At 47.0% G+C, this 14,139-nt stretch overlaps 1 pseudogene; it reads left to right on the forward strand.

The window, feature by feature from the left end:
• The first annotated feature begins 8,702 nt into the window (after nt 1–8,702).
• LOC142449689 (small nucleolar RNA SNORA29) lies at nt 8,703–8,832 on the forward strand (annotated as a pseudogene).
• The last annotated feature ends 5,307 nt before the right edge of the window (nt 8,833–14,139 follow it).

The following is a 14,139-nucleotide window of genomic DNA, read 5'->3' on the forward strand; positions in this document are numbered from 1 at the left end:
GGGCTTTCTACTTCCATAAGCAGTTACAGTTTCTGAAACCCACAAGGGGTCTTTAGGAGTCAGCACTGACTCGATAGCAGTGGGAGAGTAAAACACAACAACAAAGAATATTTAGTGACGTGGGCTTAAAATGGTGAGCAAAAATAACAACAAAAAGAAATAACAGCAAGATGTAAGCATGCATAGAAAAAAGAGAAATATATCATGGATAATATAGTAAAATGGATAATAAACTCTGAACGATAAGATGCTTTACTCCTCTTACTTCTTTGTATTTCCCATTTTCTACAATGTGCACACATTGCTTTTCAAATGAAGAGGCTTCTTACAAACATGTGATAGAGATTCTCTTGAGGTGGAGAGAGAGGACGCAAGCATTCAATCCTTGCCTCGCCTAAGGATAGAGGATAGGTGTAAGACTGTTGAGGAAGCCTTGTTCTCACAGACCCAGGGCAGGGTGACCTGCAGGAAGCTCCCACGGGCTGGCTACCCAGGCAACAGGATTATCTCTGAGAGGTCTTCTTCACAAAGCCAAAGATCTCAGGGCTTCTGATCTCTCTCCTGCCTGGTTTGGTGAGAATATCCCACAGGTCAGAGAATTACTTCTGACAAAGTGATTGCACATTCCTCACATACCTCATACTGCACCTCTTGCTCTGGTCTTCTCAGAGAACCAGAAGAAGATGGTCGAAGAAACCCACCAGAGACCAAGACAGCACCAAAATGGTACCAGATATGAGGAAAACCAAGGGCGAAGAAGCCGTTTCCAAAACAATAGGTGCCACTGGGATTTGGCTTTTGTCAATATGAGTTTCTTAGAAGTAAAAGGGTCAAACTGTAAGCAATGTGGAAAGGGCAGCTGTTCTATCCAGTTTCAAATAGTACCATATATACACACAGTTGTATTGGAGGTACTATTTGAAACTGATATATATATATATATATTTAATTTTTGTTCTTAGTACTGTGACTATTAAATCTGACTATCCTGAAAAAGAAGAGCAGAGACAGAGAACGTTCACATAATGGAAAAGTGAAAACAAATGACAATGGAGTTGCGGTAATAAGGGTCTGGGTGTAGGCAATATCAGTGAGAAGGAAGAATAGGAAGGGTCAGAAGTATAGAAGGTAGACTCAATAGCCCACATCGCCAAGTGAATGTAGAGCTGAGTGGCTGGGTGATCATATGCGCTGGCTCCAGTTCTCTGTCTGGGGAAACTAGATGAGAGGTATTTCTTACCTAATGCCCATAACTAAGATGAGAAATACAAAAAACAAACAAACAAAAAAAGGCATGTTGGTAATGAACGCAATGCTGAACTTGGCAAGTCTGGCTTGCTTATAGGACATTCAGAGAAAGACCATCAGTCATTCATTGAAGAGCAAGATAGCTAAGTTGGAGAGAAGGTATTTGCGAGTAATACACACAAAGGTGGTCGTGTGTGTGTGTGTGTTTATAACTTAATAAGATCTCTTAGAAAGAAAGATCCTGTAAAATTATCAACGAGCAGAAGGCGGAAGACAATACCTTGGGAAGCACCAACTTTTAGGGCTTGTCTGAGAAAGAAGAGCTTATCAGGACTGACTGAGAAGGACTCAGAAAGCTAAGGAAAGCATGGGTTTCTGGAAGGGAAGTGCCAATTGCCACAGTGAGGTCGAGTAAGGGAAGACTGAGAAGCCCCTAAGAAGGAGCATTAGACGTCATGTATGACCTCTGACCGTCCTGTTCAGGAAGGGGGGAGGGGCAAAGGGATATATGGAAGGTAGCCTGACTCTTAATCAAGGAACCAGACAGCTCTTCAAGTCAAGTCTTAAATGTATTGTCTCCTAGAAAAATTGTACTTCTCATACAACAGATATAAGGAATGTGAAACGACAAACTTTTCTGAAAGACAACTGACCATTTGTATCCAAAGTGAATGTATCAGACTGCTGTCAGTCATCTGTGTCTCTACAAGCCCAGAGATGGTGGTGACTTGGGCACTGTCAGTGCTGTGGTCAAGCCAGTGATCCAGTCCTGGATCAGCACGCTCCCTGGTGGCCTGTGCTCAGGTCTGAAGGTGCAGTAGTTGCAAGTGGGTGTCGAATGCCTAACCTGTGGAGGTAGCCCTCCTGGAGGCGCTCAGAGGTGAAAGATCCTTCTCACCTGGGCTATAAGGTGATGTCTCTACTCTGGTGGGCTTGTGATTTCAACTCTTTTTGCTTTTTATTTGTTGTCACGAAATATGACTTCTACCTCAAGAGAAAAGCCATGAAGCAGAAGGTACTGGGTTCAAGCTCTAGTGGAAGCCAGCCTGCTGTGGGACCCTGAGCAAAGGCTCCGTAAGGGACCACAGTTGGGATGACAAGACTTGTACAGGCATAGATTGGGCTATGTTGTCATTCGGTTTTTGTGGTGAATTAAACGGATATAAATTATTCTCCCCATTGAGAAATGAAGCCGATTTCCCTTCCTTTGGGATTGGGGCAGGGCCTGTGACTATTGAATGAACAGAACGTGGTGAAAATGATGCTGAAGATGGCATCTTTCCTTCTGATTTGACTCCTCACTCGGACACTTCGGTCACTTACTCTCAGAACCCAGCCACCACTTGGGCACTGTGGGATGCCCAAGCCACAAGGAAAGGCCTGCTGGTCAACAGACTCGGCTGGGCTTGAAACACAGCGGTATCACCTGCCAGCCATGTGAGTGGGCTCCAACCTTAAAGCCTCAGATGACTGCAGCCTTAGGGACACGAGACAGAGCAGAAGTGCCACCCAGTGGAACCCAGCCAACTACAGAATTGTGAGAAATCATTTCAGAGTGGTTGTTTGGAGTCATCTTGGTTTGGTTTGCTACATGGCTGTGGGATGATTGGAACCATTTTTCATTGATATTTTTCCTAAGCTTTTAACTCACTTGCTGGAGTAAGCTGGCAAAAACAAACCTTAATGTATGAATTCGTTTCCATCTTGGCTGCCCAGAATCCTTTTCATGCATTTAGCGCGTTATCATCCTGGGCATGAGGTAGAGGCCCAGAGAGACAGGAAAATCCAACAGGAGAAGGGAGACCCCTCTCTCGGTGGGTAAGCAGAGCTCCTTGGGGCCAGGGCTGTTTTCGTTCGGAGGCTGACTCCCACCCTCTTTCCAGTCAAGCTCCATGAAGAGGGCCAATGCTCGCCTTAGGGGAGCCCCCCTGGGTGAGTTCCCATTCTTTCCTGAATTGAGCACTTATCTTAGTGACATGACATCGCACATATCACAAGAACAGGGTGGCTGTGGCCTTTTTCAATGCCACCAATTCAGCTCAGCCACCCCATCCACTGTGAACCCTGCTCGACTTGTCGCCTCCTCCACATGCTTCAGCTAGCATAAGCTCTAGCTCCGGGGAAACCTGACTAGCTTTCCTCTATTGTTGGCTATTGTTTCATCTCAAATCTCCAGGACAAGGGCACTAACTCGTTTGGAGTCCCACACGCTGTTAGGTAGATCAGGAAGGAAGGACAAAAGCTGACACACACTTTTCTCAAGTGGCTGTTGGCCTCCATTGTGTGCCCCCCCCCCCACACACCCCCATGGCCATCCTGCGTGTCACAGGGTAGACCTGCTCTACAGGGTTTTCATGGCTTTAAGTCTGATGGAAGCAGTTTGCCACATCTTTTTTTTCCCCTCCCTGCAAAGCAGCGAGATGAGTTTGAACCCCCATTTTCCAGGTTCGCAGTTGATGACAAATCACTTATGCCATCAGTCTTCTCTGAAATGCATATTGTTATGATGATGCTTTTGTCTCATGGGAGCCCAGAAACATGTCAGTTCCCTAAGTGAGCCTGGTTTCCTGACCAGCCAAAACGCCATTTGGTGTTGCAATGATGGCTAATAAGCATGTGGAGACTCTTCAACGCAATGCAATCCATCTATCAGGAAAGTTTGCTTACAGCGCACACTACTGCTATAATCTTTGGCATTTCAGATCTAAAGGAATTTCTAGCTCGATAGTTGTGTTGTTTTTCTATTTTCTGGAACATAAAATGATGGCAGGGAGATCCTATTACTAGGAAAGATTAAAGTTAAACAAGATGGTTTGTGGTGAGTTATCGTGTATGGAATTAATTTCATTTCCAGGTTTGGATGATCTCATAAATTATTCTTTTGGTCGACAATTTCACCCTAACCTGCTAGATTGAATTATTTCCTTGTAATGCAGACCCCCTGCCTAGTCCGTAACAAAGAACACATGGTGAGTCTTGGCTGGCATGGGTGGTAGATGACAGATGCCCACAGTTATCTGAGAGCTGTTGGCACTGGGCTCAGCCACATGCCCCGGTGGGAAAATTGATGGTATTATCAAAGGCGCATTGTTGCCATATCAGGGCGGGTGGTGGAGATGAGAGACAAACCCTCGAACGCTACTTTCAGACTTTGAAATGGTTTCATTCCAGTAGGCCTAACACAATAGAACAATGTTGTCGTTTTGATTGTTAGCTGCCATTGGGTCTGCTCCAACCTTATGTCTAACAGACCTTACATGTAACACGAGCAAAATGTTGCCCAGCCTTGTACCTTCTCCATGACTAGCCGTACGTTTGGGTCCATGGTTGTGGCGACTGTGTCTCAATCCAAGTCATTGAGATGTCCCTCGGGTGTCCTTTTTGTAGTGGCTGAGTTCTCCTGATGAGGTGGCCAAAGTAGGCAAGAAGTTTCGCCATCCGTGCTTCTAAGGCGCGTTCTGGGTGTATTTCTTCCGAGCCTAATTAAACTTCTGGTATCTCAGAAAGACGGTGGCTCAAGAAGCCAGCTTTGCAGAGTCATAACTTGTAACACACTCAGATCCCTTCCAAAGAAGGACAAAACTTGCTTCCTTGTCCTCAGGAGGATCATCTCAGAGGACTGAAAATGCATCCTCCAGATCTACTGGAGGGGAGCAGAGAGAGAGAGAGGGGGGGGGGGTGGTTCTAGAAATAAAAACCCCAGAGCTGTTGTGGCTCCTTGTACATTCAGGGAGCAACCAGACACCCTCCAAAGCCGTTCTTCTTGATGGGAGAGGGGGACAAATCCTATCAACCCGTGCACCGAGCAAAGCCCTCTAAAGGCTTAGAATGACCTGATCTTCAATCCATGGGACTCTGAGCCTGGCTGGGTGTACACCATTGGCTCGCTGTGAAATCCACAACTCAAATAGGACTTTGGGATCTCTTGCCTCTTTGAAGACTGAAAACAGATGGCGAAACCATCTCTGTAGCTGAAATCGACCACCCCCACTCTTCCTTTGGGTCCACCATGGCCGTCTGTCGGCAGCCCTTAGGGCACCTGTCTCCAACACTACCAACCTCACCAGGACAGGCTCCTTGCTGTACCCCACTTGGCCACCCTAGTGGGGTAATGAGCTGGCTCTGGAACTGGGCTGTCAGCTGTCAGCACATGTCTCTGAGAATTCCCATTTTAACAAACTTTATATAAAGAAAATTTCTCCATAGGACAAATTCATTTTATACAATGCCTAACCACACTGGTTGGCCTGGCACAGAAAGGTTTTCCAGGACATGAGACATTTAATGCTGAAACCAGAAGTTAGGAACCCAAACCTATTGTCCTGGAATGGATGCTGACTCTTGTGCCCAGGCATTATCAAGTCGAACTATTCCACAGGGTTTTCTTGGTTGATTCTTTCTGAAAGCAGGTGGCCAGGTTTTCTTCTGCACTGCTGCTGGGCAGGCTCCACCCACCCTGAGTTCTTTTTTGGTCAGTAGTCCAGTGCAGACCACCCATTCAAGGACCCTTCCTTTACCTTAGGAGCGAAACTCACTGCCATCGAGTGGATGCTGACTCCCAGTGGCCCTATAGGACGGAGAACTGCCCCTGTGCGTTTCTGAGACCGAACTCTTTATGGGAGTAGAAAGTCCCATCTTTCTCTCTCAGAGCAGCTGGTGGTTTTGAACAACTGACCTTGCAGTCAGCAACTCAATGTGTAACCGCTACAGCACTGGGGCTGAAGGGAGCAGAAATCGTGAAGGTTCTGTCACTACCACGTGGACTGTCTTCTGACTTTGGGCTACCTGGCCACCCTGAGAAATTTCGGCAATTATTCTTTCCATTATCCAGCAAGAACGTACCCCAGGAAGCAACATGAGCCCCTTCCGCGAGCCCTGTCTTCTGGTGACAAAGAAAAAGAAATCGTGTGCTAAAGCCTCCAGAGCTAAGATTATTCATACCACGGTTCTGTTTCTTTTCAGCCTCTGTAGCTCCCCAAGGGTGGGCCGCTTAGTTTTCTCATACAACCCAGTGAATCACAGTGAGAGGCCCGACTGGAGCCTTGGCAAACCGAGTGTGTTATAAGATATGCGAGGGCAGGTCAACATATTTTCTCCTGTCTGGGCCATCTAAGTGTCTTTAAAGCACGCTGAGTCAGAGAGCTTGGCATCGCCCAGGGCAGCTCCTTTGCTCCGTCTGGAAAAGATACATAGATTATGAGTAGTGGAGACATGTGTTTTTTGTCCAGAGATGGGTGTCCTGCTAGGGAAGAATGCACGAGGCATGAAACACAGCCTCGTTTGTGTCATATGGGTACTGGGACACGGTGCCAGTCCATTGGAGCATGTTCTGTGGACCAGGCCTCGGCGGACGGAACATGAGCATTGAGGATGTTCTCATGTAACGATCTTGGCCCGAATCTTTCTTTTTCCAGCCTTGAGGACTAGTGGGCAGCACAGGGAGGGGAGCAGGGCATGCAACGTCACAATACTCGAGGTATGGATGAAGCACTAGTAGTAACTGCTGGATCCTGCGACCAGGAATCCCTGCTCTGTGCAGTCTTGGTGAGACGTCGGCACCAACTCTAATACAGAGAAGCGAAACTGACCAACACTTGTCAGGGTTTTCTAGAGAAACGGATTCTTACGGAGAGCTGTCAGCCTATCTACCTCTCTATCAAGAGATTGAAGGAATTGGCTTACACAGTGGTGGAACTGGTCAGTCTGAAATCCAAGCAGCAGGCTAAAAAATGCCAGCCAGATAGCTAGATTATAGCCTTGAGGGAGTCTTCTTCAGACTGTCATTGGATTGGATGAGCCCCACCCACCCACCCACATGGTCTTGGTCTTTATTCAGGTCAACTGATTTAAGTATTAATCACATGTAAATAGCTTCCAAACAACATCTGGATTAGTGTTTGACCCAACAATAGGGCCTTGTTGCCTAGCCAGGTTGACACATACAATTAAGCATGACATGAAATGCCACTAAAGTAGTGTTGGCACAACATACTCGCTCGGGCTGTGTCTGAATCCTTGGAGTGTTGTTTTGGGGTTAAATGGCTCATCACCCAGTTCATTGTGCTTTTAGCCCAATATTGAATGATCTGAGCCCCAAACATTCTACAGCCAAATTCTATAAAACCTTTTAGGCCAGGCTGACGCCTCTAGCTTCTCTCAGTCTTCTGATTATACCCAACCCTGTCCTGGCCCCTCCTGCCTAACATGTCCTCCCCTCCAGCCCACCCCCCTGCTCACCCCTACCACCCAGATCTGTGCAAGCCCCTCTTCCTGCATAAGGGCCTTTTGAGCGCTGGGACTCCTCCTCCTAAAACGCAGCACTGTTCAGCTGCCTCATTCATTCCCTCGGAGCCAACAGTAAGTCCAGATCTTGTATTCCATTTTCTTTTTCCATGAACTTCTGAAAGACCCCTCATGTATAGATATGTCCCGCTTCTTAGATGGAAAGCTCCCGGAGGACTAATTCTGTCTGACCTTTCCCAGGTATGTCCAGGTCTTGCCCCTAGGAGAAACTGGGTTATGATTGCCGACCCAATTTGATCAAAAGAACCTGGGATCAAAACCAGGAGACAGCAATTCCACTCCTAAGTCTTGCACACATGAAGGCCCATGGCAGCTTTATTCATAACGCCCAAAGATTGGAAACAGCCCACTGTGCATAAACAGAAAATGAATGTAGGATGGAATACTACTGGGGACTAAAAACAGAGCAACCTATTGACATGCAAATAGCTTGGGTGAATCTGAAAGATACTATACTGTGAGAATTCGTACCCGAGATAGTATATGCTGTGTGATCGCACTTATCTGACCTTTGAGAGCAGGCAAAGCCCACTGACACTGAAAAAATATCAGCGCAGTACTCACTTTCAGGGGCTGGAGAGAGTGACTTGGGAAGGGACAAGAGGGCATTCTCTAGGACAATGATAACGTTTTATATCTGGATAAATGTGTGTGTTACACAGGTGTCTACATCCGTCAAACCTCAGTGGTTCTATGTTCCATTGGCTCAGTAGCTTGTATATTTCATCGCATGTAAATTTTATCTCAAAGGATGAAAAAGCACATTAACAGAACACGAATGTGTATGCTGAAGGGAAGGGGGAGGGTACTGATGGCTACAGTTGACTTGGCAATACTTCAAAAGGTGGCTGGCTGGCTGAAGGGAAGGATAGATGGGAAGATGTGTGACGAAGCAATATGGTACAGCAAAACATCACCAATGAAAGCACATGGTGGTAGGCTACTACCCGAACGCTGCATTAATATTTAGGCGGAAGGGAGGTGAGTTAGAGGGATGAACATCTTCCTCTCTACTGGTTGTCGAAGAGGAGGCAGTGTCCTTGGGGGTAGGCGGGTTTCTAGGGAGTGTGTCAGAGGTGTGTGAGGGAGGACAGGGCGGGTGGGTGGGTGGTGGTGCAGTGTACTGGATTTGCTGCTCATGGAAGATTGGGGTTAAGAATGGATTTGGGCTTAATAGTAGATTGTAGTTGCTATGCTTGGGGATGGAGTGGTTTTTGCCATGATCTGAAAAGGGAGGTTTATTGTGTCCTCCTCCTATATGCAATGGCTATACAGGAAAAAAAGAATGAATTTGTGGCCTCCAGGGGCCTGGACAGGGAGGGTCAAAATAAGGAAGGGGCTAGTTCGGGGACTTGCTAGGCACAATATGGCTTAGGGCTTTGATCTCCAGTCACTGCCCATAGGGCTGCACCATCCTCGGCACATTCGAAGTATGAAAGAATGTTTACTGAGTGGCAGGCTGTCTGAGCTGGACCACTAGCTGAGCAGAAGCCCTTGAAGACCAGAGTCCAAGTCGTGGTTCAAAGGACTATCTTTTCCTAGGAAACCTTGATAATCCAAACCACATCTAACCTCATCCCTCCCTTTGAGAGGGTAACTGGGCTGGTAGATCAGAGGAGAGCCCAAGCTTCCTCCATCTGGATTTCGGCAGAGGTTGCACACTGGCAGCCTCGGGCTGGTCCAGCCCACAGATGTCTTATGTGTTTTGCTTGGCCTCCCAGAGGGTTGTTGTTTTTAAGTTGAGTTCATTTGCCAAGAGTTTAAAATCACATAAAATCTGGACTGCCTGCATCCATTGAAATGATGGAAAAATCCGGCAACCATGGGCTTGGGCGGCAGCAGTTGGCAGGAATGAGTGGTAGCTGCTTCCTCGGAGACGCAGCCCACCCTCCCAGCCCTGTCTCCCCCTCTGTGGGCATTGGCATTCTGACTCCGGTGTCCTCTCCCATGTGACCAGAGGGAGAAGGCAAGGTTGGCTCATAGTAAACGTGAACTAACCATCGCCGAATAAATATTTATTGAGCACCTAACAAGTGTGTTTGGGTGTGGGACATGGTCAAAACCAAAAAGGCTCATTCCCTTTTCTAAAGGAACTTAGAGACTAGAGGACCATAGGAAGTTCACCCCCTGTTAAAAAAAAAAAAAAGGCAAATGAAACCATCAACCACCCACCCAACAGTTGCTGTCAAGTCCCTCTGACGCATGGGAATTCCATATGTGCTACAGTAGAACTCAGTGGGTTTTCAGTGGCTGGTTTTCCAAAAATAGACCACCAGGTGTTGCTTACAAGGTCTCTCTGGGAGAACCGAATCTCCAACATTTCAGCTAACAGCCCCGTCCCAGTGTATTGTCTATTTGCACCACCCAGGAACTCGCCAAATAATGATATACTATCATAAATGTTGTAAGGAAACCTGATGAGATAGGGGGTGTGATAGAGCCTAGCTTGGTGTAGTGATGACCTGCCTGCCTTAGATAAGCTGGTGAGGAAGGCCTCTTGTGGTAACATTTGTGAGTCAAGTCCTGATGGGCAAGATGAGTTAGGAAAGAGCTGTGCAGTGGAGGGCAGGCCTAAGGTTGGGAAGTACTGGGGTTTGGGCGGAAGAAAGGCCAAAGTCATAGGGGTTAGGTAGAGAATAGAAAAAGATGAGGTTGGAGGCGTTCAGGAACTAGAGGAAGGTTTTGAGTTTCATTGTTGCTACACTGAACCCTGAGTGACTCATCTCTTCCCCACTACCCCTCTAGAAGGGATGTCCAGCTGTCTAGAGATGGGCATTGGGTCCCCATCATGCACTCCCCCTCATTCACGGTGATGTGATTCCCACCACCACCCCGCCTTTGTTGTTTGAGACCTGGCCTCCTCTGCCCTTCACTATCACCCATGTTGGTGTGCTGCTTCCGTGTGGGCTTTGTTGTTTCTGGGCTATGGGCAATGGGAGGGTGGGTGAGGGGAGACACCAGGCAGTGTAAGATAAGATATAATTATTTATAAACTATTAAGGGACCAGGGGGAAGGGGGGAGCGGGGAGGGAGGGGGAGGGGAAAAAAGGGAAATCGAGCTGATTCCAGGAACCCAAGTGGAAGGTGAATTTTGAGAATGACGAGTGCAACGAATGTATAAGTGTTCTTTGCTCAACTGATGTATGTATGGATTGTGATCAGAGTTGTATGAGCCCCAATAAAAAGATTTTTTAATAATAAAAATAAAAAAAGAAAAAGATGAAGTTGGAGAGATGGGCAGATGATAGGCCTTGCAGTCCAAGGAAGACGTTTTTTGTTTGTTTGTTTTTAAATCATTTTATTGGGGCTCATACAACTCTTATCACAATCCATACATATATCAATTGTGTAATGCACACTTATACATTCGTTGCCCTCGTCATTCTCAAAATTCACTTTCCACTTGGGTTCCTGGAATCAGCTCCTCATTTTATTTTTTCCCTTTCCCCTCCCTCCCAGCTCCCCCCTCCCTCATGAAGCCTTAATAATTTATAAATTATTATTTTATCTTATACTGCCTGGCATCTCCCTTCACTCACTTTTCTGTTGCCCATCCCCCAGAGAGGAGGTTACATGTAGATCCTTGTGATCAGTTCCCCCTTTCTATCTCCCCTTCCCTTCCAGTATCATCACTCTCACCGCTGGTCCTGAGGGGTTCATCTGTCCTGGATTCCCTGTGTTTCCAGTTCCCATCTGCACTGCTGTGCATCCTCTGGTCTAACCAGGTTTGCAAGGTAGAATTGGGACCATGATAGTTGGGGGGAGGAAGTGTTTAAGAAATAAAGGAAGGCTGTGATTTTCCATATTGCTACACTGAACCCTGAGTGACTCATCTCCTCCCCACTACCTCTCTGCAAGGGATGTCCAGTTGTCTACAGATGGGCATTGGGTCCCCATCATGAGCTCCCCTCATTCACGATAATATGATCTCCCCCACCCCCCAACCTTTGGTGCTTGAAACCTGGTCCCCTGGCCCTTCATGATCACACATGTTGGTGTGCTGCTTCCATGTGGGCTTTGTTGCTTCTGGGCTAGATGACTGCTTGTTTACTTTCAAGCCTTTAAGACCCCAGACACTATATCTCTCAATAGCCGGGCACCATCAGCCTTCTTCACCATACTTACTTATGCACACATTCATCTTCAGTGTTTATGTAAGGAAGGTGATCACAGGATGATGTTTTTTGTCCTTTGGTGTCTGCCACCCGATCCCTTCAATACCTCATGTTAACACAGGCTTGTGTGCTTCTTCTCTGTGGGCTTTGTTGCTTCCGAGCTAGATGGCCACTTGTTTGCCTTCAAGCCATTAAGACCCCAGACGCTACAGCTTTTGATAGCCGGACACTATCAGCTTTCTTCACCACGTTTGCTTATGCACATGTCTGTCTTTAGCAATCATGTCGGGAAGGTGGGTATCATGAAATGACCGTTTAGCTGAGCAAGGTGCTCTTGTATTAAGAGAATGCACGCGAAGAGACCCAGTGTCCACCTGCTACCCTACTGCTGAACCTATAAATATATACACATAGGTCTATTTCCCCCATGATCATAAATATATTTACATATGTCCATGTCTGTATTTAGACTTATATGCGTGCCCTTTGCCTCCTACTCCTTTCCTCTATTTCCTTATGCTTTCCTCCTGTCTCACTACCATGTTCAGCCTTCATTCTGGTTTCAGTAATTCCTCTCAGTTACCTTGCCCTTGGTAACTCCATACCAGTCCTCCCATCCCCTCCCTTCACTGGTTTAGAACCACTCATTGTTCCCTTGTCCCTGGGTTGGCCAACACCTCCTCCCTTCCCCTACCTCCCACACTCTCATGTCCCTCTGGGGCCATTGGTCCAGTTATTTTCTTCTCACATTGTTTGTCCAGCCTATCTTATCTAGGTGGACCTGCAGATATATTATTATGTGCATAAAAATGCAGATGGCTTTGACAGCACCAAAGTGGCACATAAGAACATGGCAATGATGGCAGCAACGCTGACAAGCTAACAAACAAAAACGCCACTGACATACAAAATTTAAAAGAAGAGAAAAAAAGAAAAAACAAAACAAAAAGACAGAAAAAAACAAAACAAACCTGTTAGTAGTTCAAGGTCTGTTTGCTGATCTTTAGGAGTGTTTTCTGGAAGAGTCTGATGGGGTGCCATGTCCTGGCCCCAGAGTCCATCCTTTATACTCCCTCGGGACCTCCTTGCTCTGCTTCCCCCTACCGCTCCATTGCACACCCCCAGTGTTTTGCCTCAGTGTGGTGGAGTCAGCTCAGTCGCACATCCCACACTATGTCTCCGGTGCTGTCCCGTGTAGGGCCATGGATCAGTAAAGGATGTCGCATCTCGCCGTGGGGCCGGCTATATGTTCCCCTATGTACATTGGGCCCTCTGAGCCCAGCTACCGTCCTCTGAGCTTGGTGGGCCCAGGTGTGCTCCGCTCCATTCTTCCTCCCACCTTTGTTTCAGCTTCCTTCTGGATGTGGTGTGGTGGGTCAGTTCCTTTCCCACACCACATGATCTATTTTCATTTTCTGTGGTACTCCCTTCCATGGTCGTGGTTGGGCTAATTCTAGTTAGGGTCGGCGTATGGTCCAGTCTCTTTGTGGATTCCTCTGCGCTTTACATTGCCCTCCTGGTTTGGCGTGTCATGGTGGGGTCCGTATGCATGTTCCAGTTCTGTGGGGACACAACCAATACTCTCCCCTGGGTGGGTTAGTGCCCTGTTCCCCCCGTGCCATCAACTCAGTTTCTCCCCGACCCGCTTCTCCTGCCACCTGCCCCCCCTTCACCTTTTTAATGCTGGGCTCTCATGTACCTCTCTAGGTGTGGCCTGCCCTCCCTCCAACTATCTATGCTTCCACCCGTTTATAGCGAGATGGGTGTTTATTCTTTTATTCCTGGCATGCTGATTGTACTTACCTCAGGGGACTCATGTTATACCTGTCCTTTTGAGTTTGGCTTACCTCGCTTAACATGATTCCTTCCAGCTCTTCCCACAAAACGACGTGCTTCATGTGATCGTCTGTGTTTTCAGTGCTGCATAGTACTCCATTGTGTGTATGTGCCAGAGTGTAATAATCCACTCATCTATCGATGGAAAATTAGGCTGTTTCCAAGTCTTTGTGATTGTGAATTGTGCCGCAATAAACATTGGAGCGCAGGTGACTGGTCGTGTTTTATTTGCTGCTTCCACCAGGTAGAGGGATGGCTGGGTCATAAGGTAGATCAATTTCCATTTTCTTTAAGTATCGCCAGATTGCTTTCCGCAGTGGCTGTACAAATCTACACGACCACCAGCAGTGGAGGAGGGTTCCTATTTTACCACAGCCCCTCCAACACATGTTGCTCTCTGATTTGCTGATTTGGGCTAGCCTCAGGAGTGTTAGGTGGTATCTCATGGTTGTTTTGATTTGCATTTGTCTTATGGCTAGGGACTTTGAACACTTTCTCATATGCTTATTGGCCATATGGGTCTCCTCCCTAGTGAAAGTTCTTTTCCGTTCTTTTGCCCACTTCCTTAGGGGGTTAACTGTTTTCCTCTTTTTGCAGGTCACAATGGTGTTGTGGATTTTAGTAATGAGCCCTTTGT

The sequence above is a fragment of the Tenrec ecaudatus genome, chromosome 5 (genome assembly GCF_050624435.1).
Source record: "Tenrec ecaudatus isolate mTenEca1 chromosome 5, mTenEca1.hap1, whole genome shotgun sequence".
Taxonomy (NCBI): Eukaryota; Metazoa; Chordata; class Mammalia; order Afrosoricida; family Tenrecidae; genus Tenrec; species Tenrec ecaudatus.